At 48.5% G+C, this 21,296-nt stretch overlaps 1 pseudogene; it reads left to right on the plus strand.

The window, feature by feature from the left end:
* Positions 1-20,101: 20,101 nt before the first annotated feature.
* LOC119956259 lies at positions 20,102-20,249 on the plus strand (annotated as a pseudogene).
* Positions 20,250-21,296: the final 1,047 nt, after the last annotated feature.

The raw sequence follows: 21,296 nt of genomic DNA on the forward strand, positions 1-21,296 counted from the left end.
GTCATTCCCGGCGCGCTGCTTTGACGCAAGCGTCAAGGCCGGGTGTTCGGGATTCACAAACCGCAACTCCTAGCCCCCTGGGGGGTGGGAGAATAGGGTGCGAGGAGCGGCCTCCGACGCCGGAGTGAAACACTCCGGGTTTCACTCCGCCGTCGGCACTCAGTCTCCCGTTGGGAGAATCACGCCCAATATGTTTTTGTTTGATGATGTTGGTTGAGGGGTAAACATTGGTCAGGCACTTGGAAGAATTCCTCTGCTCTTCTTCATAAAGTGCCATGGGATCTTCCACGTCTCGAGAGGGAAAACCAATCTTAATTGTAGCACTTTTACTATGTGACTTACCTTCACGCTGCCTTTAATAATTGCATTTTAGTAATTGTTCAACCTCCGCTGCTTGCAAGCCAAATCCAAGGTCATCCAATCCTATGTCATTGAACTACTGCATGCAGATCATACTTATATCTGCACACTCAGAGGTTAAGCTCCAAGCCATCGTCAACACCTTCACTGAGGCGTTCAGAAGCATGGGCCTTATACTAAACATCAGTAATACTCCTCTGTCATCCTTCCCCCACCACATAACATTCCCCCCCCCCCCCCCCCCCCACCCCCCCATCCCCCAACCTCCCTCATTATCAAAATCAACGGTGGGGCCTTGGACGATATGGACCACTTTCTACACCTTGGGAGCCAACTGTCGACAAGGGCAAACATCAATGACGAGGTTCAACACCACCTTCAGTGTGCCAACTCAGCCTTTATTTGCCTGAGGAAGCGAGTGTTTGAAGACCAGGAATTCAGACCTGCCACCAAGTTCATGGCCCACAGAGAAGTAGTGACACTCACCCTCCAATACAGCTCAGGAAAATGGGCAATGTACAGCAGGCACCTCAAAATCCTGGAGAAGTACTACTAGCGCTGCCTCTGCAAGATCTTGCAAATCGATTGGCAGGATAAGCGCACCAATTTTCAGTATTCTAGCTCAGGCCACAGCATTGACCATGTTTCATCGGCTTCGCTGGGTGATCCACATTGTTTGCATGCCTTACACAACACTCTTGAAACAAAAGTTCCAACCGGTTCACCCTCGAAGCTTCCTTGAAAAAGTTCAAGATTTCCAGCAACACCTGGGAACACTGGCCCAAAGCTGCCCAGAGTGGAGGAAAAATATATAGGAAGGAACTGAACACATCCAGTTTTATCGCTGAGAGTAAGCTGAAGCCAAGCTTTGACAACGGACAGAACACGTGGCAACTGGGGAACCCCACCCACACGTGGCAACTGGGGAACCCCATCCACCCATTCCTCCAACCACCACCTTCCCCACCTGTGACAGAGACTGTAAGTTGTGCTTTGGACTACTGAGCCAAATGAATTTTTAGTGTGGAAGCAAGTAATCGGCAGCCCTTTTATCCTCATCCACCAAATGTATGGGTGCATTATTTGATGACTTAGACTTGCCTAAGTCTAAGACTTTCCGGAGAAACTACATTGCCTGAAAAAGTTGAAGTGGAATCTGAAATGACAGTGGAACTACAAGATGTTCCTTCTGTTGAAGTAAGGGAAGAAACCTACCCTGAAGACGTTGCCTCATAGCCAAAATCTGTTCCACTGGGTATGATAGAATAGAATCATAGAATTTACATTTGGCCCATCGAGTCTGCATCGGCCCTTGGAAAGAGCAGCCCACTTAAGCCCAAGCCTCCACCCTATCCCCGTGACCCCACCTATCCTTTTTGGTAACTAAGGGAAATTTATCATAGCCAATCCACCTAACCTGCACATCTTTGGACTGTGGGAGGAAACCGGAGCACCTGGAGGAAACCCACGCAGACACTGGGAGAACATGCAGAGTCCGCACAGGCAGTGACGTGAGCCGGGAATCAAACCTGGAATCCTGGAGCCGTGAAGCAACTGTGCTATCCACTGTGCTACCGTGCTGCCCACTTAATACAACATTTTGTACTAAATAAACCAGAAAATAAAGTTAATATGTAAAATTTGAGAAACAAGTTTGAGATTAGAGGCTGAAAGCAGGTTGGAAGTTGTCATAAGTCACATTTTCTGAAGGCGAAGAGAATTGGGATGATGGAAATTAGAAATTGGTTGATTTTATTTGTAAACCTCTAATGCAGTCGACAGTTTGCAAATTATTCCCTGACCCTAGTAAAGGGAAATAATCATTCGTTAATGGGTACTCAAACTGGAGAATTGTTGGAAGAGACATTGCTATTCATGAAACTTCCAAAGCTCATATTAAAGCAATGTGTGCATTCGCTCAAGGACGTAAACTATCTGGAAGAATTGATTCTGTGTTTTTGCTCAGTTTGAAAAGGGGTGTCATTATTGGAGGAAAGTGCTGGGATGTGTTATTGCCACAGGCATCATTGTCAACTCAAAGAGGTAATTTTTTTAGCCTGCCTTGAATATCTCAGTGAATTTGAGGAAATTCTCAAAGAGAATTTGAAAAGTTCTCAATAATGTGGCTCAGGGAAGACAATTTTTTAACGCACAGAACCTACGATGACTTCATCACTATAATGGCAGAGTGGCTCAGAAACCAATTCACTAATGAAGTAAAAGATGCGAAGTACTATTCCAGAATAGTTGATTCAACACCACATGTGAGTCATGTGGAACAGTGAACATTAATTTAAAGATATGTGATCAATGACTGCAAAGTTGTAGTGCGATTTCTTTGTTTTGTCCAGCTTATGAGTGTCTAGAGACAATTGTTTTGGAAATCATTGCAAATTTAGGTTTGAACATCAGAAATTGTCATGGGCAGAACTTTGATAATGCTGCAAATATGGCAGGAAAATATTCAGGTTTACAAGCAAGACGAAACAATATAGGCCCCTGTGCATTATTCACCACAAGTTCCAGTCACTCATTCAACTTAATCTACAATGCTGCAACTGAATCCTGTGAGGAGGCTGTACATTGTTTTTCAATTTGTTCAGAACATGTATGTCTTTTTATCGGTTTCCACACATCAGTGGAATATGTTGCAATCATGCTTGGAGCATACAAATGGAAAACATTTGATGGTCAAAGGAATTTGTGACACACAGACACAGGAAGTTATTTTTCAATGAAACTATAGACAATGAAATTAGTTTAAAAGGGAAAGCGAAGATCATCGTTGAGACTGTCAATGTTATTTGTGACACAGTAATGGTGCAATTAGAGAATAGAAGTGAATCTCTGAGGAAAACTGTTGATTTATTTTCCATGCATTTCAACAGAAGTTTGGATCAGAATGCTAAAAGGCATAGGGCGGAATTCTCCGCTCCCGGGAAAAATCGGGAGGGCCGTCTGAACTCAGGCGAGTTTCACGACGGCCTCGGAGGCTGCTCCTCGCCCCCTATTCTCCCCTCCCGGCGGGGCTAGGAGTGGCGCTCCGTAAATCTCAGCCGCGGGGGCATCGCGCCGAGAATGACGCGGCCGGCACGTCTAATGACATCAGCCGCGCATGCGCAGGTTGGCCGGCTCCAACCCGCGCATGCGCGGCTGACATCATGACGCTGACGGCACAAACCCGCGCATGTGCGGTGGCCATCTTTCCCCTCAGCCGCCCCGCAAGACGTGGCGGCTTAATCTTGCGGGACGGTGGAGGAGAAATAGTGCGTCCGATTTGGACGCCGGCCCGACGATCGGTGGGCACCGATCGCGGGCCTGTCCCCTCCCGAGCACAGTCGTGGTGCTCTTTCCTTTCTCGGCCACCTACAAGCCTCAAACGGGCTTCTCACTCCCGTTGCACGACGGCAGCGACCAGGTGTGTTTGCCGCCGTCGTGAAACGGCCGCGAACGGCAGGCCGCCCGGCCCATCTTCTTCCGAGCCGGAGGGGGGGTCGGGGGGGGGGAGAATCGCGAGGGGGGCGTGAATTTTGTCGGGGGGCCCTCCCGCGATTCTCCCACGCCGCGTGGGGAGCGGAGAATCGTGCCCATAGCGTAAGGAATTAAGAGAATTCTACTCGGAAGACATAGAGACAATTTTTTTTGATGATGAAGTAAAGCAGTACATTCATTTCATCGATATTGATAAGCTCTGTGCTTCAAAATCACCAGCTGAATTGTGCAGTTTTATACATGATAGTTTGCAGGAAACCTTTCCAAATGTGGAAACCAATCTGAAAATAATTTTTAACAAGACCTGTCACAAATGCCTTCAATGAACATTCTTTTTCTATATTGAAAGGAGTTGAATATTATTTGAGCATTACAAGGTGTCAGGAACATTTGAAAAGTTCAGCAATATTGATGATTAAATATGCATCTTTACAAGATTTTACTAATGATGACGTAATTAAGGATCTTCAACAAAATAAATGACAGAAAATAAGCTATCTAAATTACCATACAAACAAGGGCTGAAGCAAGAACATGTGGCAGGGGGATGGGAACCGATGCAGGAAGTTGGAAGGTAGTAAAACAGGGACAGAAGCAAAAGGAAGTAAGGGGAAAAGTGCAAGGCAGAGAAGACATAGCCAAAAATCTAAAAGGGCGACAGTACAAGGTACAGTGACTGAAGGGAGCTCAGTGAATAGGCCCAGTAATAACAAAATAAATAAAACTGGAGATGTTAAGATTCAAAACAGAGGTAAAAAAACCAACATAAGTGTACTTTACCTGAATGCTCGTAGTATTCGGAATAAAGTAAATGAGTTGATGGCACAAATCATCGTAAATGACTATGATTTAGTGGCCATTACTGAAACATGGTTAAAGGATGGTCACGACTGGGAGTTAAATATCCGAGGGTATCAAACTATTCGGAAGGACAGGGTGGATGGTAAGGGAGGTGGTGTTGCTCTGTTATTTAAGGACGACATCCGGGCAATAGTAAGGGATGACATCGGTGCTATGGAGGATAAGGTTGAATCCATTTGGGTGGAAATCAGGAATAGTAAGGCGAAAAAGTCACTGATAGGAGTAGTCTATCGGCCACCAAATAGTAACGATATGGTGGGGCAGGCAATAAACAAAGAAATAACTGATGCATGTAGAAATGGTACAGCAGTTATCATGGGGGATTTTAATCTGCATGTCGATTGGTTTAACCAGGTCGGTCAAGGCAACCTTGAGGAGGAGTTTATAGAATGTATCCGCGATAGTTTCCTAGAACAGTATGTAATGGAACCTACGAGGGAACAAGCAGTCCTAGATCTTGTCCTGTGTAATGAGACAGGATTGATTCATGATCTCATAGTTAGGGATCCTCTCGGAAGGAGCGATCACAATATGGTGGAATTTAAAATACAGATGGAGGGTGAGAAAGTAAAATCAAATACTAGTGTTTTGTGTTTAAACAAAGGAGATTACAAGGGGATGAGAGAAGAACTAGCTAAGGTAGACTGGGAGCTAAGACTTTATGGTGGAACAGTTGAGGAACAGTGGAGAACCTTCCAAGCGATTTTTCACAGTGCTCAGCAAAGGTTTATACCAACAAAAAGGAAGGACGGAAGAAAGAGGGATAATCGGCCGTGGATATCTAAGGAAATAAGGGAGAGTATCAAATTGAAGGAAAAAGCATATAAAGTGGCAAAGATTGCTGGGAGATTAGAGGACTGGGAAATTTTTAGGGGGCAACAGAAAGCTACTAAAAAAGCTATAAAGATGAGTAAGATAGAGTATGAGAGTAAACTTGCTCAGAATATAAAAACAGACAGTAAAAGTTTTTACAAATATATAAGACAAAAAAGAGTGGCTAAGGTAAATATTGGTCCTTTAGTGGATGAGAAGGGAGTTTTAATAATGGGAAATGAGGAAATGGCTGAGGAACTGAACAGGTTTTTTGGGTCGGTCTTCACAGTGGAAGACACAAATAACATGCCAGCGACTGATAGAAATGAGGCTATGACAGGTGAGGACCTTGAGAGGATTGTTATCACTAAGGAGGGAGTGATGGGCAAGCTAATGGGGCTAAAGGTAGACAAGTCTCCTGGCCCTGATGGAATGCATCCCAGAGTGCTAAAAGAGATGGCTAGGGAAATTGCAGATGCACTAGTGATAATTTACCGAAATTCACTAGATTCTGGGGTGGTCCCGGTGGATTGGAAATTAGCAAACGTGACGCCACTGTTTAAAAAAGGAGGTAGGCAGAAAGCAGGAAATTATAGGCCAGTGAGCTTCGGTAGTAGGGAATCTATCATCAAAGAAGAAATTGCGAGGCATCTGGATAGAAATTGTCCTATTGGGCAGACGCAGCATGGGTTCATAAAGGGCAGGTCATGCCTAACTAATTTAGTGGAAATTTTTGAGGACATTACCAGTGCAGTAGATAACGGGGAGCCGATGGATGTGGTATATCTGGATTTCCAGAAAGCCTTTGACAAGGTGCCACACAAAAGGTTGCTGCATAAGATAAAGATGCATGGCATTAAGGGTAAAGTAGTAGCATGGATAGAGGATTGGTTAATTAATAGAAAGCAAAGAGTTGGGATAAATGGGTGTTTCTCTGGTTGGCAATCAGTAGCTAGTGGTGTCCCTCAGGGATCCGTGTTGGGCCCACAATTGTTCACAATTTACATAGATGATTTGGAGTTGGGGACCAAGGGCAATGTGTCCAAGTTTGCAGATGACACTAAGATGAGTGGTAAAGCGAAAAGTGCAGAGGATACTGGAAGTCTGCAGAGGGATTTGGATAGGTTAAGTGAATGGGCTAGGGTCTGGCAGATGGAATACAATGTTGACAAATGTGAGGTTTTCCATTTTGGTAGGAATAACAGCAAACGGGATTATTATTTAAACGATAAAATATTAAAGCATGCCGCTGTTCAGAGAGACTTGGGTGTGCTAGTGCATGAGTCACAGAAGGTTGGTTTACAAGTGCAACAGGTGATTAAAAAGGCAAATGGAATTTTGTCCTTCATTGCTAGAGGGATGGAGTTTAAGACTAGGGAGGTTATGTTGTAATTGTATAAGGTGTTAGTGCGGCCACACCTGGAGTATTGTGTTCAGTTTTGGTCTCCTTACTTGAGAAAGGACGTACTGGCGCTGGAGGGTGTGCAGAGGAGATTCACTAGGTTAATCCCAGAGCTGAAGGGGTTGGATTATGAGGAGAGGTTGAGTAGACTGGGACTGTACTCATTGGAATTTAGAAGGATGAGGAGGGATCTTATAGAAACATTTAAAATTATGAAGGGAATAGATAGGATAGATGCGGGCAGATTGTTTCCACTGGCGGGTGACAGCAGAACTAGGTGACATAGCCTCAAAATAAGGGGAAGTAGATTTAGGACTGAGTTTAGGAGGAACTTCTTCACCCAAAGGGTTGTGAATCTATGGAATTCCTTGCCCAGTGAAGCAGTTGAGGCTCCTTCATTAAATGTTTTTAAGGTAAAGATAGATAGTTTTTTGAAGAATAAAGGGATTAAGGGTTATGGTGTTCGGGCCGGAAAGTGGAGCTGAGTCCACAAAAGATCAGCCATGATCTAATTGAATGGCGGAGCAGGCTCGAGGGGCCAGATGGCCTACTCCTGCTCCTAGTTCTTATATTCTTATGTTCTTATGTTTAAAATCTGTCTGTCTTCCATATTTCCCTATTTAAATTCTATTTTTGAAAATGGACCATTGCTGATCTGATATTGTGGCTGCAGCTGGTCACATACTGATAGTTTTAACCAGCCTCGCTCTCAAGACTGGCCTCCAGAAAGTCTCTTCTTGGACAAAGAACGGAGTCCTGCAGACAGAGCCACTAATATTGGATTTGGACTCACTGGGCATTCCACTTGCGTGAATTTACACCAATAACTTATCTGATTTTGTGAGAGAAAGTAAGGAAGTTAACTATTGAAACTGAATGAGACCCTGAAATATACTGAATGGTGGCATATGCAGCTTGTTGATTGGAGTATTTGCTCCTGCACTGGCCTGTGCTGCAGTGATGTAATTGGCTGATTTTTCCAACTCGTTGCTCATCAGCAGGTTCAATGTTTGCTTGCCTTAAAGACGGACATCGCAATATTGACCATTTTACCATCAGTCTGACAGGAGGTAAGCTTAGATTTTACTTCAGCAATTATTCAGACAGGCTTGTTTTACAAGTTGAGAAGCACTAAAGCAGTTAAGCAATGATCAATCTGTGTATTTTTGTGGCTTGTTTCATCGAGTTCTGTGGAGTGAGCCTGGGCGAGGTTGGGAGGGGTGTGACATCATTGTGGAGGGCATGATGTATTGCGAGGGAGGCAGAAATTAAGGTGAATGCAGGACCCCACAAAGCTACTGGAGGAATTGCTATGAATAGCCTTGATATGTCATTAGCGTTTGGATAAGAAATGAATCCGTCTTTTGTCTTGAACTGGTATCCATAATACTCGCTGGAAAGTGCAGGTGCGCGTAATGGGTGGATAATGTTCTCACTGGAAAAGAGAACGATGATATGATACAGCTATTAGGATTCCAAAGGGACCAGATAATACAGGCCATAACAAGTGGTTTGATCCTGTTTCGAGCAGTGGAACCAGAGAACACCAGTTGCACCTGGAGAGAGGTAAATTCAAAACTAATCTGCGGAAATAATATTTCAGTGGGCAAGGGGTCAACCTGATAGGACATGCTCCCTATGGAATCAGTAGAAGCAGTTTGCCTTGATTCATGTGAATTTGAATGATTTCTTTCAAGATATAATGTTTCAGGATCCAGTATATGAATAGTTTGAGATGTGGCATTCGGTAAGCTTCGTGTGTTTAGGAGGGAAAAGGTAATTTCTGGATCTATGGTTCCCAAAGATTTTCATCATAGTCAAGTCTGGGTCTTCTGCAAACCAATTGATAAGAGACTCGTTTATTTGATTAGTCACCTAGTCCATTATCATTGCATTTTGCAACTATCAGGATGATGGAATGCGAGCTGGATGGAATTTTATCCTTTATTGTCAGGAAATGTTTACATTAAGCCAGGATTGGGCTCAATTGTGATTCTTCTCTTGGTCAAAAACCCTGATACATAAAGAACGGAGCCAGGTAACTGAAATTCTCCCGCTCTTACACAACTGTGCCCAACATGAGCTACCACCCACACAGGCGGTGGGGGGCAATTTGGGAGAGAGAGAATTCTAATCAAAGCAACCATAAAGGTATTTGTTAAATAATGATTATCATTTGCCCACACGTAATTGCCTTATGTAGAAAATTAGCCTGCTGCCTCACACCCTTGTAATATTTAATAAAAATTTAACAATGTTTTTTAAAAATACAGAGAAGACTTGTAAGAATAATTTAGATCTAAAAGCATAATAGAATATATAATATATATAAAATATATTGAAATAAAACTATGTAGGAGCATAACAGAACTGGAGCAAGTCATTAACAGATTCTTTCGTACCCCATCTTGGCAATTGCAGGCAGACTGCCCTCCTCCTCCTCCTCCTCCACCTCCTCTTACAAACAAAACCATCCAAGAATATGCTGTGCTGAAAATTCAGAGAGAATCTTTTGTTAACCCTTTCACTGCTGTGAGAACCTTACCCTTTAAAGAAGCATATATCAAATAGATACCATCTATTACAGTATTACTTTCTAAAACGTCAGTGGTGAGAAATTGCAGGCAGATGTCACTCTCAACGTTTGCCAACTCCAGCCCCTAGAGAGAGATACTAAGTATAATTGAGGATCATGCTCTGCCACAGGTAGATAGGGGTGACCAGATGGAAAGGCACAGTCTGTTGCAGTGTATCACTCAGGTGACAATACATCAGGTTCTTTTTATTCATTCATGGGATGTGGCCATCACCAAGTAGGCAAGCATTTGTTGCCCATCCCTCAGTGTCCTTGAGAAGGTGGTAGTGAGCTGCCTTCTACAGTCCATGTGGTGTAGGTACGCCCACAGAGCTGTTAGGGAGGGATTCACAGAATCACAGCATTGTTAGAGTGCAAAAGGTGGCCATTCAGCCCATTGTGCCTGCACCAACTCTGAGTGAGCATTATGACTTAGTACCATGCCCCTGCCTTTTCCCCATAACCCTGCACATTGTTTACATTCACAAAATCATGCAAAGCCCTCTTGAATACCTTGTTTGACCATGCCTCCACCACATTTACAAGTTTTGTATCATCCAAGAAATTGTCCCCTGCAAACCAAGGTCTGGATCATTAATATACATAAGGAAAACCAAGGGCCCCCATACCGACCCCTGGGAAACTCTGCTACAAACCTCTTCCAGCCCAAAAAATATCCATTAACTGTTATGCATACAATTTTCTATCCACCTGCTACTGTCCCTTTTATTCCATGAACTATAACCTTTCTCACAAGTCTGTTGTGTGGTATTGTACTGAATGCCTTTTGGAAGTCCATGTACACCACATCAACAGAATTACCCTCATCAACCTTCTCTGTTACCTCTTCAAAAAAACTCCTGCAAGTAAGGTAAACATAACTTTTTCTTAAGCAATCCATGCTGGCTCTTTCGAATAAACTACATTTATCCAAGTGACTATTAATTCTATCCTGGATAATTGATTCCAGAAGCTTCCCCACCATTGAAATTGACTAGTCTGTATTTTGCTGGGCTTAACCTTACAACATTTTTTGAACAAGGACATAATGTTTGCATTTCTCCAGTCCTCTGGCACTTCCTCTGAGTCGAGGGAAGACTGAGAAATTATGACTAGTGTCCCTGCAATTTCCACACACACTTCCTTCAATGTCCTTGGTTGCATCTCATCCGGTCCCAGTGCCTTGTCAACTTTAAGGAATGTCAGCCTTACCGGGCAGCACGGTGGCACAGTGGTTAAGCACTGCTGCCTCATGGCGCAAAGGTACAAGGTTCAATCCGGCTTTGGGTCACTGTCTGTGTGGAGTTTGTGGTCTCACCCCCACATCCCAAAGATGTGCAGAGTAGGTGGATTGGCCGTGCTAAATTGCCCCTTAATTGGAAAAAATTAATTGGATACTCTAAATTTATTTTAAAAAAGAAGTACTGCCAGACTTTCCAATACTTTCTTCCAGGACTTTGACTCAGTGACAGTGAAGGAACAGCAATATATTTCTAGGTCAGGATGGTGAGTGGCTTGGAGGGGAACTTCCAAGTGGTGGTGTTCCCACGTGTCTGCTGCCCTTGTCGTTCTAGATGGCACCGGTTGTGGGGAAGAAGGTGCTGTCTAAGGTACCTTGGTCAGTTCCATCTTGCAGATGGTACACACCGCTGCCATTGTGTGTCAGTGGTGGAAGGAGTGGATGTTTGTGAACGGGGTGCCCATCAAGCGGGCTGCTTTGTCTTGGGTATCTGTCATTCTTTTACAATGGGTATTTCTTTTTTTTTTACACATTTTGAGTACCCAATTCATTTTTTCCAATTAAGGAGCAATTTACCATGACCAATTCACCTAGCCTGCACATCTTTGGGTTGTGGGGTCAAGGCCCATGCAAACACGGGGAGAATGTGCAAACTCCACACGGACAGTGACCCAGAGTCGGGATCGAACCAGGGACCTCAGTGGCGTGAGGCAGCAGGGCTAATCAACTGCGCCACTGTGCTGCCCTCCGATGGGTACTTCTGAAGTTAGTTTGCAATGGTCAGTGGTCTAGTGCTTCTACAAAAGGCAACTGAAATGGTGCTTTTAACAGATAATGATAAATCCCTCAGATTCATGTGCAGATGGTACTACAGACTTGTGTATCATTGTGACACTCGGACAATCATGGACATTCCATGGGTGTCATGTTCCCAAACACCTGCTGCAGAGCTGGGTTCAGTTGTAGACACATGCACAGAGTGGAGTTCCACATTCTTACCAGTGCTGTAGACTCAAGTGCATTTGCAGGTAATCTATACCTCACTCATGGCCTCATGGTACCTGACTCTCATCTTGGTAAACCTCCCACAGCCCATGTACATATGCTTCATACTTATTAAGGGCAGGAACTATGGGCGAAATTCTCCGCACCCGCGGAAAGTCGGCAAACCGTCGTAAAAATCGGGACCGTTTTACGACGGTCGCGAAGGCTTCATTTCCCGACGGATTCACTTCCTGGAAATGGGCTAGTAGCGCGGCCGCGTCAATTACGTGCGTGATGACGACGGAACGCGACGACGACAAGAACCCGCCCATGTGACGCCGCCCGACGCCGTAAAAAGGCGCGGGCGACCACAGAATCTGTCGGGCAGGATGTCGGAGCCGAGGAGAGCTGCTCCTCGCTTTGTAGATGCAGACGTCGAGGCGCTGCTCGATGCCGTGGAGCAGAGGAGGGGCATCATCCGCCCGCGGAGAGGGCATCGCCAACCTGCCAGCACGGTACGCCAGGCCTGGCGTGACGTGGCTTCTGCCGTCAGTGCTGTGGGGCAGACCCCTCGCTCAGCAGAGCAATGTCGAAAGAAGCTACACGACCTCACCAGGTCTGCCAGGGTAAGTGCCATGAGGGTGCCCCCTAGTCACAACCATCCCTCCCCCTTAACTGCCCGGGGGAGGGGGGGTGGGGTGGAGGGGGATTGGGGCAGAGTTATTTGAGGGTGGTTCACAAAGTTGTCACAGACCCAGCGCTCTGGCCCCGAGGAGAGATGCAATCGTCTGATGACAACTTGCCCCCCCCAAACTGTGCCAGTATCTGAACGGACTGCTGATACCTACCGTTTTGTAATGATCTACCTATGTTCCCTCCCCCAACAGGCCAAGGCCGGTCATAACCACCGTGAGCGGCACAAGACTGGAGGGGGTTCGCCCAACATGCACCCCCTCAGCACCTTTGAACAGAGGGCACTGGACCTTGTTGGGGGGTCTGCCACCCGCGATATCGCGCAATGCGAGGTTGGCGGAACTGCAGCAAGTGAGACAACCCTCCCTGACAAACACCCCCCCCTCCCCATCCTCTGTCCCTTCACAAACCCTGCCCACTGGGACACCTCCCCCATCCTCTGTCCCTTCACACACCCTGCCCACTGGGACACCTCCCCCATCCTCTGTCCCTTCACACACCCTGCCCACTGGGACACCTCCCCCATCCTCTGTCCCTTCACACGCTGCCCACTGGGACCGTCCAGCGGCCTGCCGAGCAAATCGAAATAACCCGTCTCATTCTCTTCCCTAGGACGTGATGCCCAACGACCAGGTCCGTCTGGCTGCAGACGGAGACAGGAATCTGCCGCCACCTCACCCGGGGCCTCACAACAGAGGGTGCCCGATCAGCGGGCAGCCCTATCCGCCCCAACCCAATCTGCGGACCAGGACGCACAGAGGGTTCGAAGTCCACCACCACCACCAGAAATGGCCAGGGACAACCCTCCTGTCGCTGAGCAGCCCCACACCATGGACGAGGCCCTAAGCATTGAGAGCGTCGGGCTTGCGGCACTGCTTTCTCCCACCACATCCATCATCCCAGAGACACACACCCCGGCGGGCCTATTTAGTGATGAGTCTCCTGGGGCACAGTCTGGTTGGCACATCACAGATGAGCAGGTACAGCAGGTGTAGGTCGGAGCAACAGAGGGCCCGGACTCGCGGAGGCCAGACCAGGCCCAGGATGCAGCTGGCTCCCAGACGTTTTCTGAGTTCCTGGAGTTTATCAACCCACCCGCACAGCCGATGCCTCAGGAAACCCAGGGAAACAATGACGGGATGAGGGCTTCCTTCCAGACTCTGCAGACGCTGTTAGAGGAGTCGAACCGCGTCCAAGAGCAGGGAGTGGTGCCGCTCATGGCAGAGACCCAGTCCGACACCGCACGGGTGGCATCCGCGGTGGAGGCAATGGGTCAGGTTATGCAAGACGTTGGGGTTAATATGCACGCGTCATCCTCGGCCCTGGACAGGGTTGCCCTCTCACAGGCAGCAATGTGCCAGAGCCAAAACGACATTGCCGGCGCCCTGCGGGCCATGGCCGAGTCTCAGCAGGTCATTGGCCAGTCGCAGCACGCCATGGCACAGTCCCAGCAGTCGATAGCACAGTCCCAGCAGTCGCTGGCACAGTCCCAGCAGTCGCTGGCACAGTCCCAGCTGTCAGTCGCGGAGACCATCAACCGCCTGACACGTGCTGGATGGCGTCGTGCACACACAGGTTGAGATCGCACAGTCCCTGGCGGGAATGTCTAACTCCCTGGACTCCGTCTCTGCAAACCTTCGGATCCTGGTGGATACCGTTGCAGGCCTCCAGGACTGGCAGCGCCAGGTGTCGGTGGTACGACGGGGAACCTCCCCGCTCGCACCTCTGTCCCAAAGTGAGGCCCGGGGGCCACCGGGCTCCCCGAGGGAGGAGGAGGTTTCGGGGCCCGTCCCATTAACTCCATCACGGGACGTCCCGGAATTCTCGGCCTCCCCCCGTCCCATCCCTGGTGCATCGGGTGGGCAGCAGGCAGAGCAGGGTGGCACAATGTCACCCGAGACGCCCGCAGAGCAGCCTGGCCCATCAAGGCCGGGTCGCCCCAGGAAACGCATAGCCAAGGAGAAACGAGTCGAGGGGGGCGATTCGCAGCAATCCTCCTCCACTCCTGCTGTATCATCTGGGGATTCACTTAGACGTAGTGGTAGGGCCCGTAAGGCAACTAAGATAGACACTGAGTAAGTTGGCACGGGTGAAGGGCACAGTTTAGTTTTAGGGGCTAGGGCACCTGTAAATAATTGTTAATATTAAACGCACTGTTCCACCTTACTTGTAATACCGTGTGATTGTTCCACAGCCACAGGAATCGTGATGGTGACCGAGTGTCGCTGGGGGTGACGGGTGGTGAAACCTCGATGCCGGGTGTGCAGTCCCTGCCCCTACCCCCCTCCCACAGCTAGCCCACGTGGGCACGTGATGGAGTGTCAGTGACGAACTCAGCGGCCACCAAGGTGGATGGTTCAGCTATTGCCATGGGTCAGACTCTCTCTAACGATTCTGAGCTCACAGCTCTTCGCAGAGCGGGCTGTCATCATTCCACATGGCACTGATCACACCCGCTGACACAGCCATCAATATTGTGCCATTCCGTCTGGACCCAGTGATAAGCGTCATGTCGAAGTGGAGCAGTGTACACTGAGGGGGGGGGGGGGGGGGGGGGTTGTGGTGGTGGCAGTTGTGTGGTGACCCTCTGCATGACTAGCGATGCAGGTGATGGTTTGGTGTTCATCGGGGACGTCACATGCGATGCGTGAACCGTGCTGCCACCAGGGCGTCGCGTGCCCGCCGTCCTTGCCGGGTCCGTCGTGCCGCCTCCTGGACATCACCAGCACCTGGGTCGTGTCTGCGTGCTGCGCCCGCCACTCCGCCAGCATCCTCCTCCTCCTCCTCCTCCTCCTCCTCCTCCTCCTCCTCCTCCTCCTCCTCTGTGCTGGCACCACTGCCACTAGCTTCTCCCTCCGCCTCCTGCAACAGGTCATCTCCCCTCTGCATCGCGATGTTGTGCAGCGCACAGCAGACCACTACAATGCAAGCGACCCTGTCGGCCTGGTACTGCAGGGCCCCTCCGGAGCGGTCCAGGCACCTGAATCTCATCTTCAGGAGGCCAAGGCAGCGCTCCACCACACCCCTGGTTGCTGCATGGGCCTCGTTGTATCGTGTTTCCGCATTGGTCTGAGGCCTCCGTATAGGCGTCATCAGCCAAGACCTCAGCGGATAACCCCTGTCACCTAGCAACCAGCCCCTCAGCCGGGGGGACGTCCCTCAAACATCGCAGGGATGAACGACTGCGCTAGTATGTAGGAGTCATGCACACTCCCTGGGAACCTTGCACAGACGTTCATGAACCTCATGTGGGGGTCGCATACCACCTGGACATTAATGGAGTATGTCCCCCTCCTGTTTGTGAACACTTCCTTGTCCACAGCAGGCGGGCGCATGGGGACGTGAACACAGTCGATTGACCCCTGAACCCTCGGTATCCCGGCCACACTGGCAAATCCACGGGCTCGTGAGTCTTGACTTGCTTGGTCCTCGGGAAAGGTGATGTAGCGGTCCGCGATGGCATAGAGGGCGTCGGTCACATCCCGGATGCACCTGTGCACCGATGACTGGGAGATCCCAGAGACGTCCCCGCTCGGAGACTGGAAGGAGCCGGTAGCATAGAAGTTCAGAGCGACCGTCACCTTGATGGCTACCGGGATCGCGTGTCCTCCCCCCGTTCCACGTGGGGCGAGGTGCGACAGGAGTTGGCAGATATGTATCACCGTCTGCCAACTCAGCCGGAGTCTTCTCCTGCAGGTGATGTCCGGCATTGTTAGGAAAGAGACCCGGACACGGTACACCCTCGGCTTTAGTCGTCGCCTCTGACGCCGTGGCTGCACCCTCACTCTCTCCTCTTCCTCTTCCTCCTCCTCCTCATCCTCCTCCTCCCCCCCCCCCATGCTGTTCGACGACTGGCAACTCCTCGGCCCTTCCCTCTGCTGCTGCAGCTGGCCCTGCAGCCACTGCGGATTGTGGGTGTGGATGCTGCTGCATCTCCAAATCCAGTAGAGCGGCCCCAACCACTGCGCAGAACATAGGCGTTCTGTTCACAGACATTGTGCTAACCTACAGAAGGGTGGTGGGAGGCAGAGAAACGGAACATGTTAGACGGACGTTAGTCGACACCTCGGCAGCCGCCAGCCATGGGATACCTGTGTGTCCCGGTGGCCTGGTCGCGCTGCTGACACGCGGTCAGCCTAACCCCTGGTCACTTTCTGCATCCAACGGCCAGTAAACTATGGCCTCCTCACGGGTGCGTCAGTGGCCTGTGGCCGGAAGCCACAGGGGAACCAGCGGCCGTGTCCTCGTCACCTGCACACCATGGCATGCTGGCAGACATTTTGTTACGGGGTTGGACGGCTCACTCTCTACCTAACCCCCCCCCTCCGTCGCCCCCCACTGCCCCCTCCGTCTCCCCCACTGCCCCCTCCGTCCCCCCCACTGCCCCCTCCGTCCCCCCCACTGCCCCCTCCGTCCCCCCCACTGCCCCCGTTCTGGACCCCCTCCCGTTCCCAGGGATGCCTTCCCCGTTGTGGCCAGACTCGAGCGGTGCGCTGAGCGGTGCGCTGAGCGGTGCGCAGAGTGGTGCCCTGACCTCCTCCAAACAGTCGTCAGCCAGGCCGACTGGTTGACGAATTTAAAAAGCAGGTGTGTTTCACGACGTCCAAACAGGGCGCCATGACGTCGGGACTTCGGCCCATCCGGGCCGGTGAATAGCGGGGGGGCTCTCAGTGGCGATTCTGGTCGTGTCAGGGGCGGGAAGGAGGCGTTTGTCGGGAAACGCGACTCCGACAATTTGCGGGGTTCGGGGAATAGCGGGAGGGCGTCGGAATAGCGTCGCCGTAAAAATTTCCGACGCCCGCTATTCTCCGAACCGTCGTGAGTCCGGAGAATCGCGCCCTATATGTTTCCAGAGCCTGCAGATTGCAATTTAACTTGAAATTAGTCACAGTACAATCATTAAACTCTACCTTTATTCTTCACAAACCAATTTCTATCCAATTATTTTAAGGAGTGTGGGTGGAATTGGATAACTATTTTCAAGCTCGTCTTTTTAGCAATAGAAGCCTGAGTCTCAGGTGATGCAATGGAAATATTGAGTCAGAAATCTGCCAAGCAGGAGGAAAAGTGCGGAGTTTTTTCAGATACAATCATACTGTGTCTTTGCTTTTATTTTCATAGCTTGACACATTACCCCTGCCGTTGGCAAAATCTACAAATGCTTGAGCTCTTCCCACCTCATATTTTGTCCCAAGCAGTTGCAACCAGAATGATCTCAACTTGATTACTTAGGGCTGAAGTATTCACATCATTTTCAGCCTGACAATGGTTTAATTTAGCGGAATCACGTCCAAATTGTGCAACAGATCACGAAAACTTTACATGCAAAAAAAGTGAGTTATGCCCATAACTGCACTACACCCAAGTGTTCACAATCTTTGACGTCCATTCGATGAAACCTTAGTCCGAATCAGGGCTTCTCCACTGCTATAGCTCCCACTGTTTTGGGTACTCCAAAACTATGGCATGTGCAACCCAACCAGCAACCTGTAAAGTGTTAAAATGGTGCCTTTTGATTCATTCTAAATGTTTTTATTAATATAACCCAATACCTTATAGCTTTTGTTACGGTTGCTCCATATTGGTCATGAACGTTCAGTGCTTTTGCACTGCAACTCCTGGTCCTTTCTCTCCCTTAATCTCTTTCAGCGTTGTTCCCGGCAAATTATGTGTGTATTATATATTGGGTTTACCAACATGCATGTCATTACATTTATCAAAATTAAATACCATTTGCCATTATGGCCCATACCCCGGCATATATCAAAATCCTTTTGGGTTTGATGGCAAAAATCTGAAACCTTGTACAGATTTCGGCATCACTTGCAAACCCACTGACTAGAATCCTAACCGCTGTTCAGGTCATTAATAAAGGCCATGAAGATAGCAAGCTTAGAATCACTTGCTGGGGAGACGTCACTAGTGAGATATCACCAGCCTGAACCACACATTATCTACAGCTTATTGGCTGTGGGATTGGAACTATTTCCTAATTGAGCTTTTCAACTCTTGATTTTTTAAAAAACAATCTTCACACCAAAAATGGTTTTTACCCTTTGGGGATTAGTGGGGGAAGATGGAAGGATTTCCGAGCTGATTATCAGTCCAATGAACCATGTTATTCCTCATTCCATGGCCAACAATTCCTGGCGTTGGACTTGAACCCAGAGCTTCTGGCTATTGATAGGGGCACTACCATTATGCCTCAAGATCTTCACAAATTCTTGATACCTGTGATACAAGATCTTACCTTGTGTAATATCTAGTGTGATGTACCTTATCAAAGGCTATCTGAAAGTCTTGATAAACAACATTTACTGGATTTCCCTCCTCCACTGTACTGGAGACTTCCTCAAAAAACTCTTAACGCATTTGTACAACATGATCTTTTTGGGAAGTCTTGTTGTAAATTCGCATTGACCTCTTGTGGTGGTATGACTAGGAGCGCTGCCATTGGTGCAGAGCACCGGTTTCCCATTGGCTCTGGCTGGTCATGTGCCTCTCGGCTGATTGGCTGAGACTAGTCATGTGACTGCTCACCAATTGGTCGCGAGACAAGTAGACCCCGCCTCCAAGGTGGGGTATAAGTACCCAGAGGTCCCGGCGGTCGGCCTTTCACTGTAGTCGACCACCGGGCTAACATCTAGCTGATTAAAGCCTAAGTTTGGACCTTCACCATGTCTCGCGTCCAATTGATGGTACATCACGTCTACCCTTTTCCAGAGATACTGAAGGACATCTTTTATGACCCCCTCTCATATCATCCCAATTACAAATGTCAAGCTGACAAAACAACTGCATGTACAAAATAACTCGCGATATTCAAAAACCCTTTGAGGTGTTTCTGAGATGTGATAAGATGTGGTATCAATGTAAGTTAGTTTTATTTTTGGTATCTTACTGTTACTTTTCAGCCTTGAAAGTATTGGGCGGAATTCTCCGCTCCCCACGCCGGGTGGGAGAATCGCGGAAGGGCCGGGCGACTCACGACATTCCCCCCTGGCACCCCCCGCGATACTCCCACCCCCCGCTTGGAAGAATCGGCGCTCGCCGTTTTTCACGCCGACCGGCGATTCTCCGGCCCGAATGGGCCGAGCGGCCTGACGTTCCCGACCGGTTCACGATGGAGGCAACCACACCTGGTCGCTGCCGTCGTGAACATGGGCGGCAAATGCTGGTTTGAGGCTTGTGGGGGGGCGGAGAGGGGAGTGAGCACCACGGCCGTACTCAGGAGGGGACTGGCCCGCGATCGGTGCCCACCGATCGTCGGGCTGGTGTCTCAAAGCGACGCACTCTTCCCCTCTGCCACCCCGCAAGATCAAGCCGCCACATCTTGCGGGGCAGTGGAGGGGAAGACGGCAACCGTGCATGTGTGGGTTTGAGCAGTCACCCGTCGTGATGTCAGCCATGCATGCGCGGGTTGGAGCCGCCCAACCTGCACATGCACGGCTGACGTCACTTAGGCGCCGCCGTTGCGTCATTCTCGGCGCGCCGCCTTGACGCAAGCATCAAGGCCCTGCGGCCGAGAGTTATGGAGCGCCGCTCCTAGCCCTCCGGGTGGGGGTGAATAAGGTGAGAGGAGCGGCCTCTGAGGCCGTTGTTCACGACGGCCTTCCCGATTTATCGCGGGAGCGGAGAATTCCGCCCATTGTATCTGCTATTGAATATAAAAGTCCATGTGATACTTATACGGTAGAGGAGAAACCATGATCAAGAAGATGGTTTGCCCAGGACGAGGCTAGTCCATTGCACTTCGGGTGTGCTTCGTCCCCCAAATGCGAGATACTCGACTGCACAATTTGTGGTATTGGGGGCTACATTCACCCATCTGTTAATCATTGCACAGAAAACGTCAGTACAGTTCTATGCCAGCATTCAAATGAGGCAGAGTTACAAGGTGAAGGATAATTGGACCACATTGTGTAGATATGACTCCATCTTATTTTAAAGTCATACAATCTTTCCTAATTTTATATAATATGGATGTAATATCATGCATTGTTAAATGGCAAAATAATGGCAATATGGGAGGTAGAAATGTAGAATTGGTTTAGGCATGGGAGAGTCATTACAGTATAAGCTGAGGTGCCAAGGGGCATAAAACCGATGCGCTACAGCATCATCACCCCTGGGATTGGGTTACTGCAATGTGACATGTTTACGTTATAACTGTGGCTGCAGGAATTTACAATGGATATATTGTTACACAAGTGTGACAGAAAAATAACATAAGGAAGTAAGGTTTAGTAGACTGGATGGAGGTTTAAAAATATATTTTATAGATATAGATATAGGAGCATATTTTAGATGAATTGTCAGCTTTTCAAGGTGCAGAATTTGCAGAAGCTTAATTTTTATCCCCTGATCATATTTTATGTGGGTCAATAGTTAATGTGAGCCAGAATTCTTCAAACCAACCTCTCTCTTCTTTGTGTCTTTACTTAAGGGTGACAATATAATCCTGAAGCCTTCCATCCCATTTGAGCCAACAACACAAGTCTTCTGCATCGTTTTCTTTAGCTGATGGAAATGGTCAACATCTAATCCACCTGCCAGACTATTCCAATTTCTTGATGTGAGATAACACTAGGGAATTAACAGCTATGACCTATAGTAATTAGTGCAGGATTAATTTCCAATTGATTACTGGCACATTTTACAACTTGTGTGCACAGTACAACACATTATCAATCTAACCTGATTGGACAGTTTGAACATATATATCCCACCCTGTTAACCAGTAAAACTTATATTTCAAAAACTATTAAACTAAGAAGGAAAATTAGTGACTTGGAAAAGGTTCATAGGAGAGCAAAATTAAAGAACCGCAATAGACTTAGGAAGCTGGATGTATTTGGTTTAGAGCATCATAGCCT

This window comes from Scyliorhinus canicula, chromosome 22, assembly GCF_902713615.1.
Source record: "Scyliorhinus canicula chromosome 22, sScyCan1.1, whole genome shotgun sequence".
NCBI classification, from domain to species: Eukaryota; Metazoa; Chordata; class Chondrichthyes; order Carcharhiniformes; family Scyliorhinidae; genus Scyliorhinus; species Scyliorhinus canicula.